Genomic DNA, 9,726 nt, shown 5'->3' with positions numbered 1-9,726 from the left:
ACCTTGGCTTGGCTGTTATTGCTTTAATGCCAAAATAATCCTTCACCAGGACCAAACTACAACTAGTAGAACTTTGATTTAGAAAATGGATGATAAGGGATATAACAGAATCCCGCCCATTCCTAATCATGGGCCAATCATTTATAATAAAATACAATAAAATTAAATTCAATCTTCCACAACTTCAGTAAAATCACAAAAAGTGTAGCAAACGTGGTTTTGCATTTTCAAATAAACTGGGTTTTTCTGGGCTGGTCTTTTAATTCTATTAGCATTTTGGGATGAACCTTGGTGTGTAAACAATAGATACATACGTACATGCATAGAATTATTAAAAGAAGACACATTACAGATTGGATGATTTGGCCATATGGTGGTTTGGGATAAACTCTTGAGATTAGGAGCACTTTATGAAGTCCATGCAAAGAAGTGGCTTGACTGTCACATTAAATGCATCTGTAGGGTTGATTGTGTACATTGTGTACTGTAACAGGACTAATTGTGTGAATTATGCTTGCAAAAAAAAAGAGACAATGTACATTTGTTATGTACATCTTTTGTGGACTTTAAAGAAATATTTTCCAAAACAAAGTGAATTTTAAATTACAGACTGTCACTTTGGAGTTTTCACCGAATTTCCAAGCCTTTGGATGATGTACTGGCCATATTTTTAGATGAATTACAGTAGAGTGGGCCAGCTCCATTTTGAGTGAACAGGTACACTATGAGACATCTATCTGCACATGTACTTTATGCAGTTCACTTATTTCCATGGAACAATGATGTTGACGTCCCCCAGAGCATAGACAGATACAACATAGCTAAATTATGCACCAAATGCATCAAGCTTTCTACTTGGTGAGCTTGATGGGAAGAAATAGAACTTTGGAACACACACACACACACACATACACACACACCCTCTTTTTTTTCCTCCATTGTGTTCCTTGTGTCTTTTGAATAATAGAAGTGACTTGAGATGTATTGAATTCTCAGATTTATTTCCAGCGCTTGGAAAAGCTGGCCTAAGAGTCGATCGACTAAAGTGTATTTTGAAATCTTTTTTTGCTCGTGTCCCTTGTACGGTAAATACCTGGACATCCAAGATGAACTAATGACCTCTTGTCTGATATTCGACTTTTCTGTGTATCCAGCAAAAATGATGAATTTGAGCACACTGGTCCAAGACTTTTGCATGTAGTCCAGTGCATGTATGGTAGACCTTGCGGGGCACCAGTCACTGTAAACAATGTGAACTGTGCCACAGTGGTGTCCTCATTACAGCCCAAATCGAGGGAGGCATGTGCGTACGCCACCAGACTGACTGCACATGAGCAAAGCCTTCTGCTGCTTCCCCCCCTCCCTCCCTCCCTCCCCCCCCTCCCTCCCCAGGCCTAAGAGTCGATCGACTAAAGTGTATTTTGAAATCTTTTTTTTGCTCGTGTCCCTTGTACGGTAAATACCTGGACATCCAAGATGAACTAATGACCTCTTGTCTGATATTCGACTTTTCTGTGTATCCAGCAAAAATGATGAATTTGAGCACATTGTTCCAAGACTTTTGCATGTAGTCCAGTGATATGTATGGTGGACCTTGCGGGGCACCAGTCACTGTAAACAATGTGAACTGTGCCACAGTGGTGTCCTCATTACAGCCCAAATCGAGGGAGGCATGTGCGTACGCCACCAGACTGACTGCACATGAGCAAAGCCTTCTGCTGCTTCCCCCCCTCCCTCCCTCCCTCCCCCCCCTCCCTCCCCAGGCAAGCCATTTGTCATTCTTCTCACACATCTTCACTTACCACTTGTAATTGTTCCCACACATACATACGTACATACGTACGTCTTGTAGTATTGTGACTGCAAGCACAACATGGAGCGACTGGCATTTTTGCAGGGGGAAGGAATGCATCATCGGTTCTCTTGGATGAATGCATTTTTGAGATTGGATTACAGGGATAATCAGAAAACAACAGCAACCCCGCAAAAACAATAGCTATCATTAAAGGTATAAGTTAGGGCTGTCACAAAAACGATTAATAAATGAAAAAATAAATCAAATCTGTTCTCGGCCCTGCAAAAAGAGCTATAATTAAAGGCATAAATTAGTGCTGTAACAAAAATGACTGATAAATAGAATTGAAAATAAAAAGGATAAATCAATCAAATCGATTCGCTCCTGCAGGCCCTGCAAAAAGTAGGTATAATAAAAGGCATAAATGAGTGCAGTAACGCAAAACTATTTCATTCAGAAAAAACATATAGATTCAACCAATATGAATGGAATCATATCAAATCATCTTTTATTGGAGAAGTGCAGACCTCATGTTTAAAGGCAAAGTTAACACGTGCGTGCTATTTGCGTGGACATCGTTTAAGCTCCGAGTGCTGGCTGCAAAAAGGACTAGTCACCCTGCATCTGGAGGAAGATGCACAACCCCTGCAGGAGCGCCAGGACCACCGAGACGCTTATTAGCCTTATGGGATGACAGAGCTGTCCAAGCAAAACAGAAGCGTTCTTACAGAAAGAGGCCATTTAGGGGAACCTTTGAAATACAAAAATGAATGTAGTCACGGCTTTGCTTGCAATGCTAAAAATACATGAAAGTATGCCATGTTGACACTGATTATATTGCTGATTTGCTGCCACATCTGTCTCCCTCACCAATTTCACGCATCTTTTTATTCAGTGTTTGCAAAGGAACGCGTCACACCGAATAAACGTTGATATGAATGCGAAATGTTTGCTTTTCCCAAGGTGCACATACATGACTCTTGAACTAGCACGATTAGCATTAAATTTAATGCAATGCTGACATACTCGTGCACTTCTTAGCAGGTACAGGATGATTTGGATTCCTTTAAATAGTGCATCCGCATGATGCCACATTCACTTACCGACTTTTACACTCCTACCATTTCCTATTTATGCCTTGTGATGAATTTATACATGATTTAAATCAAATTAGAGGCTGATTAGGCAAAAGGCACGATTGAATGTATGATATCATTTGTCAACCTAGTTTTAAAGCAGCAATGCTGATGTCACGCCTTAGCCCCAGCTGTTCCACTAAGTGTCGGTTTCTTGGTTTCTGTCTGTGTGCTCGCCCCTCCCCTCCCCTCCCTTCCTGTGTGCCCATGATGAGTTTGATTATTCCCACCTGCCTCTTGTTACCTGTCGTGTATATAAGTCCTGTCTGCCCCTCCCTCCCTCACTCCCGCTCGGATCATTGTTGTGTGTTCATGTCATGATGTCTTTTTGGTTCCTGTTCCTATCATTGGTAATGTCACCCTGTCTTTTTGGTCGGTCTCGTTGTTAGGTTTTGTTAAGTCATGTCAGTTGCCGAGTCTGTTAGTTTGCCTTTTTTGAGTTGACCGATAAACCCTGTTCCAAGCTGCACTTGGTCGTCCTGCTCCGTGCTCCACCCGACCGTGACAGCTGAGGCTCCTTCTGAACAACAATCAAGATGGCTATTGAACACGGACACGTGCAAAATGAACACTGTAATCGGCGAATGTTATGAACAGTTATCCGTTCGTTTGCATAGACTAGTATAGTAATCAGCTTGGATTTGAGCCAGTTATACATATAATTAGTGCGCCAAGGTTTGTTGTTGGTGTAAATCTGCTTTTTATGTCCCACAGTAAACAGCGCTGATTTGAAAAAATATCAATTGTTCCTTTTATGCGGGATAAGTTTGACGTCCGCTGACATTTCGTGTCATTAAAAATGGAAGTCCCAGAATCAAGTGTTGCGGCGTAGCGTATCACTCCAAGGACCGAAGACCATTCCGTATTCAAGGCGAGGCCGTAAATCTCGTGCTGTATTACACTTGCTCGTCGGAAAGCTATTTCTGGCTCATTTATGCTCAAAGAAGCAAGTGAACTCGCAACCTCAGGGATGTGGAAACATTGAACTCAAATCGGATGTGTTTGAGCAGTCTCGGAAGGGACGGAGAGGATTAACTTGAGAAAAGAAAGAAGGACCTGCAGTCAATGAACTTTGAAACATCCGATGATACGTTAACACAAGTCCATTCTTTCTAAAGGAATTAATCCAGCTCAGCTACTAAATGAGTTTCTTTAAATTGTTCATTAAAAACCTTTTGTCACCAGTTTCATCCAAATGAAACGGGAGACATCATTTTTGTTTCCCATGCTCCGTTTTTTGATGTCCTCCTATTTCTCCCAGTTTCTCTGGCAAATGAACAGATATTAATGACCCATAATCCATTTGATATGAGTGAGTGATCAGACTTTCTGCAGGGAAGGAAGGATTCTCTGGCGGCCGTGGCAAGAAAATGACTGTGAATAATGCGAGCGTGCGCTTCTCGTGCCGAGAAAGCAAGCTCCCTCCATATGATGCTCCGAGCCGTGCGGATGGGAAGCGTAGCTGCTGAGATGTCACTCTGGATCTCTGAACTGGGCGATGCCAGGTCACTGATCCTGACAGATAAAGACTTTGAAGTGGGAGCTCCTGTAAATTTGACTAAGAGTGAAGATGAAACCACTGTAGCATGACACATCTCATGAATTAAACAATGCTCTTATTAACTAAAGTGAACCGCAGAAGTTGTCTCTCGGTGCTCGCCTGTGATCTTTTTTTTCCCTTCAAAGTCGTGTTTGACCACACGTGCGGCTAGAGAGATTCTTTCCTAGTGGGATGGCATGGAAAACTGCGAGTGGGGGGAGGTGACGGGATCTCCGATGCAGCGGACCAAAAATGCGGGCCAGATGCATCTCAATTCCAATTAGGTAATGGGAGCTGACAGCAGGCATGAGCGAGACACACATGCGAGAAGGGCTCAATGGATCTTTACAAGCGGCATTTGGCCGGCCCGCTCGCTCGCTCGCTCGCTGACCCAATGTCTCAGGGCAGGTGGGTACACCTCAAAGATGAAGACGTGAGATGAGGAGCGGCCCTAGAAACGGGATCAATGACTGACAATGACATTGGATTATAAAAGAATCATATCATAAAGGATGTACTCGGTTATGCCATCACCAATGAACCCATTCACTGCCAAGCCAGTTGATATGGATGGCACTGAATGAGTTAAATGTCGCTTGCCCCACCTGTCCTTGATTCTTGAACATGTGTGTGCTCCTTGCCTGCAGCTGTCACCAATCCCAACATTCTTGGCATGCATGGTACACAGCACAGCCAAGCCAACAAATTGCCTGCTTGGTTAAATCTGAGTGAGCACTTGACGGCGGCGACGGCGGCATGCTGCCTTGCCACCTCCAGTGAGGCACATCGCCAGAATTGGCTCCTCTCCAGCTGCCTGCGGGCTGGCCGGCCGGCCGGCCGGCCGGGCTCACTTATATGTTTTCAATGTGCAAACATCTGTGCAAAAACATGAGTCGGCTTCAGATATAAACAGCAAAATGAGAAATGAGAATGAACTGGCTGTGTGGCTGTCTTCCAGATGCTTTACTCGTCTGGGTGTCTCCCAACAGTCAGCTGGGCCGTTTCTTTTCTTTGAGCTGACATTATTTTCAAGTAGCACGCACCATGCACCATCTGTTGGCTCCTTCATAACTCAGCCATATGATAAGTAAGGTCCGGCCGGGAATGGCAGTAAAATGCCAAGTTTGCATTCCATTTGTTTCTACAAACTAAATTACACCGCACCTTCGTAATGTGGTGGTGGGCAATGATTTTGATGCTGATCTTCATTTGCTGCAGAATAAAGAAAGAATGCCAACCTGTCAGATAAGAGAAACATCTACATTTATGTTGATTGAATAGATTAATCATAGATTTTAACGGATGCACATGACAACTAGTTTGTTAATTTGACTGAATATGATGATGATGTGTGTGTGTGTGTGTGTGGGGGGGGGGGGGGGGGGGTGATACGGTGGTGAGAATGTACTGAGATAATTGTGGAATGCCCCAATCTAGGCCAGCTTCTGTTGTGGATCAGGATTGTGGAATTCTAAAGCACCACATGTATCTACAAAATGTGCAGATAGTCATCTCTGCAATATAGTAGTGTATTGGTGAAATTTTACACGCTGTAGCCAGTTAATTGTACATTAATTGTGAAGCTATGCTACTTTTCACTGCAATCATTTTCACAATGTTAATAATCTAACAAATCCTTCTGTTTACAATGTCTATTTCTGATCCCTGGATTATGTGTCACGTGATACAATGCTCCAGTTTTACATTTCACAACAATACTATGTATAGACTATCGATTAAACAATGATGTGGTTTTAATCTGCTTTACGATCTGATGTTCAGTTCAACAGAGAGCGAGCTGCATTGCTGGAAGTCCAATTCTAAAGTCTATCAGAATATCATAATTATTTCTACAATATCGCACCACTATTGTTTGATGCGGTTATTTGAAGCGAGAGGGTCTTATCTGTACCAGTACTTAAATGATCCTAGCTGGAACTAACTGTGTTACTGTTTTTTAAATCCAGCTTTTGTCAAGCCCTAATATGTTCAGTCCACAGCAAAAATAGGGGAATTGGCCTGTTGTGATAAGGGGAGAAAACATTTTGAGAAAAATCCTACCAGCAAGGCTATGACCTTTCCCTTAATCCACTGTTTTCGGCTAGCCGCTCCCTAAATGCCAGAGAGCAAAACGGTTGTGCAGCTCTTGTCACCCCTCCATGCAGTCTCTTTTCCTTTTGCAAGTAGATAACCCTGTGGAGGTGATTTAATTGATCTGTCTTGGTCAATCAAAGCGTTCCCTGCTCTGCCCTGCCCTGCCCAGAGCCAAAAGCACGAGTTGTCAGTCTCACCGGCAGAGGTGGAAGAAGAAGAAGCAGCCAAACCTGAGTTTATGTACTTGTCAAGGTTGGCAAGGTGTAATATCCCTGAGATTTATTGATTTTCTTTTGCCTCCCAAGTGTTATTGCCTGGTCCGAGAAGCCGTTATTCATTTTCGAGCTACGCACCAAGGCAGGTGCTCTTTTTCTCACTCCTATGGTCAGCTGCTTATCTCTGATGGGAAAGAATGCAAGCATCATTTATTTATAGACAACGTTTGAGGATTTTATTGTTTGTTTTTTTAAAACATTGCATATTATTTGCCTGGTTCCTGAAAGACATTTTTTTTCCCATTGCGTGAATTTAATCTCTTTAGCATTTATTCAAATGAGTTTTCATGCAGACATTCCGTTCAAAGCTATAGGGCTGTTTCTAAAGATAGTGCCCTCTTGCGGTGAGTCAATGGAAACATGTCAAACACAAAATGATTGGGGAAAAATATCACTTTGGGCCACACGACTTCACTCCTGCAAACTGGAAATAGTATTTTGTAGGACCCCTGTCAGTCATGTGCCCTGAATCGTGATTAGTGTTCTTCCCTTTACGACTCCCGGGAATGAACCTCATGACCCCGGCAAGATGTTCAGGGGGGGTTGCATATCATATTGTATCATATGGAGTCGCTTGTCAAATCAAATGAGTAGTAGAGCCAGGCGCAATCTCTACGCAGGAAGGCTAGAGTTGGAATTGAACCAGATCACCACCTATTGAGTGCCTTATATGAATGTTCCTATATCGTACAGTTGTGCCATTTGATTTTGTTTCTATTTTTTTTGTTTTGTTTTATGCCATGGGCCAAAGTGTGACTTATTAATGCATTGCAGAGGAAGACAGATAAAATGCTCTAGAATCCAAAACAGGCGCAGGTCATCTGACAAGACGCTTTGGGGCCACTGAATAAATAATTGAACTCGGCCTGATCTTTAACTCCTTGCACAAGCTTATCAATGAAAGAAGTGACAGAAGACACAAATACGACCCCACTCGGGTGAAGTAAGAAAAAATGGAAAACGTGTTTTGCAATAGTTACGCCCAAGCGCTGTAAACGACGGTGGGGTCGTACACAGACAGGGTGACCCACCGAGTGCTATTTGCAGTTAGGGTGTAGCTAGCAATCTGGCGCAACGACAGTACTCGTTCCTTCAAAGGCCTCAGCGTGGGCTGAGTCAAGTTGTTGAACAGATGTACAGCAGGGTCCACTGGGAATTGGCTTGTTTGGTGTGTGTTGATGCTGGATTACTGTGCTGCTAGCACAGAGAATTTTTAGCAATCCAAAAGGTAGGTATGACAAAAAAAAAATTAAGTATCGCGACATCAAAAGTACATGCTATTGTGGGATACACATTTTAAATACACATAAAATGGGCTCTAGTTGGCAAGAATCGGTTAAAGATGAAAGATCTTATGCCACTTTTTATTGATTGAATGAATCCAAAATCATTGAACAAGTGGGAATTTGTGCATATGGGCCAATATGACTTAATCGTATGAGGCATGAAGTCAGTAAATTCTGTTTGTAAAATAATATTATGATGGAATGGCCAGATACAATCCAAACTTGTTCAGTCTTTTAATTCCGTGAGACATTTCTCCATCCGCGGTGGCAAGTCAACGTACTCAAATATGTGATGTGACGTTGTGGACAAAAATGAAGCAACAGCGTCCTCTGCTGACAGCTCATCACCAAAACAGCCAGACGTCTGGTGACATTATGACCTTTAAGCATTTGAACCATTTGAATGGTGGGTCAAGATCGTGGGCGTTGTCACAACAAATCAAAACACCAAATGAACAAATGATAATGTTTTGTATTCTCTGTATAATCAATGTATGTAGATTTAAACTTGAGCTAAATGTAACATACTAATGGTTTTGCATCATACATGTTACAGAGACATCATCAATGAGAAACATTCTAAAAATATGGAGTTTTGTTGTGGTGGGCGGTAGACAGAAAGCATATTGACAAGCGGCATTGATCTTGCTGACCCAGACTGAGTGATCCCAGGCACAGATTTGTGGACCTGCTTTCCTAGTAAAACTCTCAACCATACATGAGTGGACAATCCCCATATAAAATCTTTAAAACAATGAAAAACCTGAATGGGTTATCCCATGACTACTTTGCAATTAATACAACACAGTTTTGTCTTTTGTCAAAAACTCACAATACTGCCAAAATAGAAATGAATGTCAAAAGTGCTTGTACCGGACTTGTCCACACAGTTTATCATATTGTTGTGCCCTTCCTGTGCATTGACCCAAGAGCAGCCCCCCCCCCCCCTCCAGGAGTCCCGCAGAGCAGAGGCAGCACGACGGGTCGAAATGATAATGCATTAACAGGCTGTCTGATGTCAACGGCAACTGAGTCAGTTGAATTTCAAACTGTCCGTATTTAGACATAACTGGGTTACATAGCTGACGCACACTTTTTCAAGTGCATCAAACAGCATGAATCACAACGGATTGACATAGTTACTGCACTTCACAATGGAAATATTTCCTTCACGTTGAGTGAATAAAAAAATGGCAAGAATTTGATTTCACAGAGCAATGACTAACAGGAGGAGGTTTCCGCTCGTGTTATTGCGCAGGATGATGGTGCAGCTCCGCAAAGGCTTCACAAGCCAACCCACCTTGAAACGGCATCCTCTGATGTTGCGTTAAGGTTCTGATGGAAATCTGACCATCCAAGACAATCTGTTCATGTGCAGCCTCAAAAGTCTTGTCCAATAAATAGAAAGATTAATTCCTCGATTTATTTGTCGGGTATTCCTGTTCTAGGTATACGGTACCCAGAATACAGAGGATATTTTCCATTTATTTTTCATTTGGTGATTTATAAAAAGGCCAAGAGTGTTGCGTTTTTAATATTGCAAGCAGCATAATAATGTTTTACTTCATATCCACATGGCTACTGTTAGTAATAAGATCTT

General features: G+C 42.3%; 1 long non-coding RNA gene across 1 annotated transcript; it reads left to right on the top strand.

The window, feature by feature from the left end:
• Positions 1-3,014: 3,014 nt before the first annotated feature.
• On the top strand, positions 3,015-4,564 carry LOC125981907 (uncharacterized). The gene is made up of 2 exons (XR_007486198.1): positions 3,015-3,281; positions 4,267-4,564. It is a non-coding gene; the product is annotated as an uncharacterized lncRNA (long non-coding RNA).
• The last annotated feature ends 5,162 nt before the right edge of the window (positions 4,565-9,726 follow it).

The sequence above is a fragment of the Syngnathus scovelli genome, chromosome 15, assembly GCF_024217435.2.
Source record: "Syngnathus scovelli strain Florida chromosome 15, RoL_Ssco_1.2, whole genome shotgun sequence".
NCBI lineage: Eukaryota > Metazoa > Chordata > Actinopteri > Syngnathiformes > Syngnathidae > Syngnathus > Syngnathus scovelli.
This window is presented reverse-complemented; position numbering and strand designations above follow the sequence as displayed.